At 35.6% G+C, this 6,507-nt stretch overlaps 1 long non-coding RNA gene across 11 annotated transcripts in view; it reads right to left on the minus strand.

The window, feature by feature from the left end:
- LOC102025545 overlaps positions 1-5,755 on the minus strand; it is a 22,372-nt gene extending 16,617 nt beyond the window's left edge. For 10 of the 11 annotated variants that reach the window (XR_001236424.1, XR_262921.2, XR_001236420.1 and 7 more), the window contains exons 1-2: positions 5,499-5,755; positions 4,009-4,204 (exon numbers count right to left, since the gene is read on the minus strand). This is a non-coding gene — a long non-coding RNA (uncharacterized LOC102025545). Of the gene's footprint in view, positions 1-2,504; positions 2,583-4,008; positions 4,205-5,498 lie in introns of all 11 variants that reach the window. The other variant, XR_001236416.1, reaches the window with a different exon arrangement.
- Between the last annotated feature and the right edge of the window lie 752 nt (positions 5,756-6,507).

Below are 6,507 nucleotides of genomic sequence, written 5' to 3' on the forward strand. Positions count from 1 at the left end.
GAAGAAAAAGCCACTTGTTTATAGTAGGAGCAAGAAGGTAGACTATGACTTTGTTCTACCTCATCCAACAACTTGTTTGTTTTCATACTGTGTGTGTCCATGATTGAATGAGTATTGATTCTGAGTTTTTGACCATTTTTAGTAAGTGAATTCACAAATATGGAAACTGAAAATAATGAGAATCAACTATAAATGCAACTAAACTATCTGAAATGAAATGAGTTCTAATCCTGTGACCACTTACATTCCTATCCACACTGAGATATAAATGGACTTAGTCTGTATACTGGAAAATGTGGTGAATGGTTACCAGGATAATTATCAGTCTTGCTTCAGTCTGTAACATTCCAAATCCAATAAGCCATTTTCAACTAAAGTTCTAAGTATAAACTAATTGAAGTATAATGAATTTTAAAATTACTGTGTCACAAAATTAAATCAAAATTAAATCAACAATTTGAAATAAATGTTAGTAATAACATATGATAGTAGGGACAAAATTGGAAAAGGAAAAAAATTGGAAGATAGTTTTGCATGTATGCCAGACTTTTATTTCAATATAACTGTTGCTGTAAGATCCTCCCACTGACTTTTTCATACTAAGTGCTATAATCCCACGCAGTCCACATGATGCTCTGTGCTATTAAGTAAAGTGACAAAAAATAAGTGAGAGAACAGCAAGGGTTCTACCTCCCAATGGCTTGGAACTCATACCTAGAAAACAAATAGTACAAATCACATATTAGAGGATAGCACTGAGGACTTGCTAAGTACTGGACTTCATAATATGGCTTTATTATTACTGGGTTTGTGTTGTCATTAAATATCCATGAAAAATGAATATTGCCACACATCATACATGTTGGGTCTCTGACATCCTATTGAAGGCATTTGACAGATGTTATGAAGGACACTAATATAAGTATATAGTAAGGAGTTGAGGAAAAGTGATATTAAAGATATTGTATGGACACAAGCTGATAATGCTTGAAATAATTCAGATTAATTTGGGGATTGTGTCCACTTTGAACTGTTTAAAATCTAATAGACAACTGGCTATCCCCAAGACCATGAAATTTGAAGTTTAAGAAAATTAAATCCATGTATATAGCAACGCCATTTTTCTCACTATTTTCTAACCAATGAACATTGTGTGGGAAATTGATTCCATATGTTTTCAAGTCATTTTTGCAACTTGAATAATTAAAATATTCACTGATAAGAGCTGCCTGATGTCTTTAAAGTTAGGAAATTATCTCATGCCAAAAGTAGATAAACTCAAACACCAAAAGGTCAAACTAAATTTGAAATTTCACATCCCCAAATGTAATTACTATGAAAATTAAATTTTTTAAATCCCCCGTTTATTATTACATGATAGACATAGAAAATTGTTTTATTCTTAAAAAATGTTAGTTGTTCCTTTTAATAATTGAAAAATCTCTGCCTATGTGTCTCTTTCTTGCAAAAACTACCTACAAATTGTGTTGAAGAGACTAGAATGCTAATGACATTTGCGATAAAATCTTGTCAGCTCTTTTTAAAACAATAAGAAACTGAAAGAGTAAATAAAATCCTGGAAAGTACAATAGATATTGTGAAAGGGAAAGAAACTGCTCAAAAGGAAAGAAAAATTGAGATTAGGAAAAGAAGAAAAGAAAGAATGAAGGGAAAAATATCTATATACACAAGATTGCTAAAATAATGATACTGCTAATTTCTGTTGGTTTCTTGCAAGGAACAGTTAATGCTTTTTTTTTTTTTTTTTTTTCTGACCAATGCTGCATGCTTATATCTGGTAATCTGAACAACTACTTTGAAGATGACAATATGCAATATAACAACTATTGTTGATTTCCTATCATCTTGTTTTGAAATAAAAATTAAAAAATTAAACAATATAATAAAATGAATGTTTTTTTCAAAAACAAAATAAAAGTAAAAATAAAGTACAATGATGAAGATATATTTTGCCTCAACCTATCGAAATACCTCTGAGTTCAAATTGTTCCCTCCATCTTGTAGATTTAGAAATTAAGGTCCTGATAGACTGAGAAATCACACCATAACACAATAAGTGAAACTTTTGCTGAAATACTTTAGAAATTCTTACTCGGAAGAGACAGCTAATGTCCTTGGGCCTCCTGAGATGCTGTATAAATCCAAGGTCAATCTACTGACTTTTGGAAAAAGAATGAGACTTGTGAAAACATGAACATAAGGAATACTGAAAATGTTACTGTGTTTTCAACATAAACATAGCTAACTTTGGAGCTGAAGACCTGAATTCAAGTTCTGACTTTTCCTATTTTTTATGATCTTGGGTAAGTCACTTGAAATCAGAATCTTTATTTTCTTATCTTTTAAGTGGGAAAAACAAGACTTTAAACATTTAGGAGGGTAAGATAAGATGGTAATATGAGAGTATTTTATAAATTGAAAATCACTATCTATATGTTAATAATAATAGTCAGGGTAATATAGAAATAAGAGGCTGTCCTTACCTGTGGTGAAGTTGGAAACCACTGAACCCAAGTTACTGGTTTATTTGTTTCATATTATTGCTTTAGTTTTTCCTCATCCTATTTGTGAAATAGAAATTTATAAAGCATAGCATATGAACTGTTTCAAAATATTGTTCTTGAAAAAAGTGTGAAAATCTCTACTTATTTCTCCATCTTTACATTAGTTTTATGAAAAGATGTAGCCATTGCTTTGCCTTCTTTCCTCTAAGTTTAACCCCAGCAAAGTAATTAATTTAATTAAATAAAATGGACAATGGCCTTTCAAATAAGGTGTTCCTTCAAGAAAAAGAAGAACAAGGTGGGGGGGGGGGAAATAAATCATTCAGCTGGAAACAAGCTGCTACCTGCCAGAACACTCTATGGAAATCGCCCATCTCTGTACGTACTGTGTTTATGCTATAATTAAAAAGGGATTAAAAGGAACTAGAGCATAGCACCTCTGATTGCTGTTCCCGTTTGCCCTCAAGAACAAAAAAGCCAGGGTGTTAAATTTAGCCAGTGGCACACAACTAAGCCCAGGCCTGTGGGCTAGAAGTGCTTTGACAAAAGTTGGACAGTTAAGTTTCCCTCTTGGCGATGTTTCTAGTAAAATGGAGGGGAAAGCGGAATTGTTTTTTAAGCCAGAAATGCCATGTGTAACTAAGGAACTTGAGATATTTCCTGCTCCTTCCTCTTCACTGTGATGCCTTGAACATTGGAATCCGTAATTGTGAATATATTGAGTCTTTTCATGTGCTTTATTGAGGTCTCAAATATGACATTTTTATCCTCCTAAAGAACATATGACACTGTTCAAGGGCTCTGTTAAATCTTATATCTTGGGAAATTTAAACCTCTTTTTCTCTGTTCATGAAATGATAGAGACCTACAATTTTCCCTGGGTGAGAAGGCTGCTTCCCTGTTCTTTGCCCTTTTCTCCTCCTCCTTTCAAAAGGAGAGTTCCATTGTGTTTACCCAGAAATGGGGCTTTGTGGCAATTAAAAGATTCCTAAGTGGCAGAGGCTAACGTACCAGTAGAGCTGGATTCCAGCTTTCCATGGTAACACCCAACTTCCCTTCTCTCCACCTCCTTCGAGTCCACCCAGACAATGCTAATCCTACCTCTGTGGTTACTCTGAAAAGGCATCCAGTTTGGTTATCAGAAAGGATCTTTCTTAAACAAATATTTGCCAGAGTCTGTTTTACTCCTGTGAGGAGTTAGCAAAGGAAGGGCTTGATTCTCTTAATCCTTTTTGATCGCACAATGTGTCGATGGATGACGATAGAGGTAGTCAGGGTGACTAGCACAGGGGCCTAACATGTGAGGAGGCTGACCCTTCACTGCCTTATGATCTCAAACCTTAAGGGGACTGATAGGCTACTCATTGCCTAGGTGACTTATTCCTCTTTGCCATCCACAGCTTCTCCCTTCCTGTGCATGGCAGAAATCCAGGAACATTCCACAAGGGTTACAACATTTTCCTTTTACAATAATGTGCCTTACCTTTCTCTTGGTTCCATGAACTCTTTGAATGTCCAAGTGATTTATAGGGGAGGATCTGATCCTACCCTCCTCACTGAAAATCTCAAAGATGCAAGATCATTTCTCTCATGAAATTGTGTGGTGCTTTCTTCTTGATAATAATGGACAGCATGTTTGTCTTCGTCACATTTTCAGTCTGAATGCAGCTGGGAAGTTTCTTGGACAAAAAGATATGAAGAATACACAATATTTGGAAAAAAAGGTTTTTATACCTATTGTCTTTGCTACCTGCTTCAGGTACTCTGAATTACTGTGAAGGATATCCCCAGAAAGGGTTGGTTATCTGTGTCCTTATGTTGTTGGGTATTTCCTTATCCATGTCTTAACTTGAAGATAGTGTATAGAGGTATCAGACCAAAACCAAAATCCTTTTCAAATGTTCTATATTTCCAACAAACAATGGTAGATAAAAGCTCATCCTTTCAAATTGCCTCACACTGATTCTGAATTAGACTTTAAACTATGCTTTCTGGAAAAAAAAAACCATCAGAACAAACATATATGTACACACATTAAAATCCTGAGAAAAGACATATTAAACATTGTAAGATTCATTCACAACTACTTATTGGGCACTTTCTTTGCTATAGTTGACCCCCAGCAGGGCTTCCCCTTCACGTAGGACCTAGATCTTATTTCCTCTTTCCTAGGCAGAGCCATCCCCTCCAAAGTTTTTCTCTTTCCTGCCTACCTCATCAGCATCCCCACCCCCATGTGCATCTTTCTCATCTGCGTACAAACGCAATGCTATTTATCTTTGAAACTCTTCTTTTAACCTGACCCACCCCCACTCAGCTACTACACTATTGCTCTTTAATTTTTAGACGGAGTCTTTGGAGGTGTTGTGTACACTTGGAGCCTCTAAATTCTCTCACCCTCTTTTGAGTTTATTGTAACCAAACTTTTGTCCCTGACACTCCGATGAAATGACCACTTGTCAAAGCTGTGAATGAGCTTCGTGTCACTAAGTACAAAGGCAAATTCTCAGTCCACATTTTACTTCATCTATGGGTAGCCTTGAACACTACTTGATGTAAAGCTTATCTGTGCTGTCACTATGGTCCACGATTGCTAGGTTTCACAGCTTGAATTTCCTTTTATTGGCTGATGACTCCCAAGTCTACTCCTTCAATCCAGACCTGATATCTGTTGGAGGTGTGAATGGAAGAAGCACTAATTTCCTTTTCTACACTTTATCTTAGTGTTCTAACAATAACGTTGTTAAATATGAAGGAAAACAAGAGCATATGGCTACGACTTTGCTCATTTACCTGCCTTCAGAAGCGTTTCCTTATTATCATTTTTCTAATAAGGTTCTGAAATATAGATTTGTTTTTCCAACTGAAAATATTTTACTGAAGATAATAAAACACTACAGCATTCTCCTTACACCTGTTCCTTATGAAACAGTAAGCTACAACTTTGTCCTTACAAAACAGTGAAAGTTGTACCTGTGCAGATCTTTTGCCCATGCCAATTCTATATTTTCATCTATGAAAAATTAACTTGTGTCGATCATCACAATCATTATCTTGAAGCTGTAGCCTCACAAAACTATTTTGAATAAAATACTTTACAAATGCATCTGTCTTGTAGCTTGGCCCCGGCCTTTTGCAAACTACTCCTCTTGCTCTGGGCTCAGCTCCGGGCTCTCATGACTGGCTTCTCTTCGCACACCAGGAAGCAGTGTGCCCAGCAGGTTCCTAGCCTGTCTGATCCTGTCCCATGCTTGGTAACCAAGTCCTGCTTTGCTGATTGTGGTCTATTTAACTCCATGCTTCCTGGTTCTTGACCTGGGCTACAAACTGGTTTTTGAAATATTCCTAATAAACTTTTCTCTAGGAACTGAACTTCCTGTAATAAGAGGATCCTTGATGGCAAGATTTTAATTTCCTTATGCATTTAGAAATGAAACTATTGACCCGATCTTCTCTGTGAATTCTTCATATGGCTATGGATACACATATGAGTATAACATGCAGTTTCTGACACTTATTATAATAAACCCCTGCCTTTACCGTGTGAAGCTTACATGAGCAGAGAGTGAATTAGATTGACATTGATAATCCCTGCATTTGGAAGAATCACTTACTGTGCTGTAATGTGCTTATTTCTTGGTTAAGAAAGAGATAGCAGAAAGAGTTTCTGTAGAAACGAGAGAGAAGGAATTTACATTACTCTGTGTGGACCAATTTAAAGTAACACAGTAATCTGATGTGACAACTACTTTTAACAAATTTAATGAGATTATGCTGTCTCAGGAGAAACAGGACTGAAAAGGAGAAAGAGGATGCACAAGAAGAAAAGGAAAAAGGAAGCGGGAAAAAAGAAAAGAAGGAAAGAAGGATTTCCTTCATATAAACCCATAAATCTTCAACAAAGTTGCTCAGATTACCAGATGTAAGAATGCAAGATTGATCAAACAATTAAAAAGAATTAAATATATATATTTTTCATTTT

This window comes from Chinchilla lanigera, unplaced genomic scaffold (assembly GCF_000276665.1).
Source record: "Chinchilla lanigera isolate Chin_1 unplaced genomic scaffold, ChiLan1.0 scaffold00056, whole genome shotgun sequence".
NCBI classification, from domain to species: domain Eukaryota; kingdom Metazoa; phylum Chordata; class Mammalia; order Rodentia; family Chinchillidae; genus Chinchilla; species Chinchilla lanigera.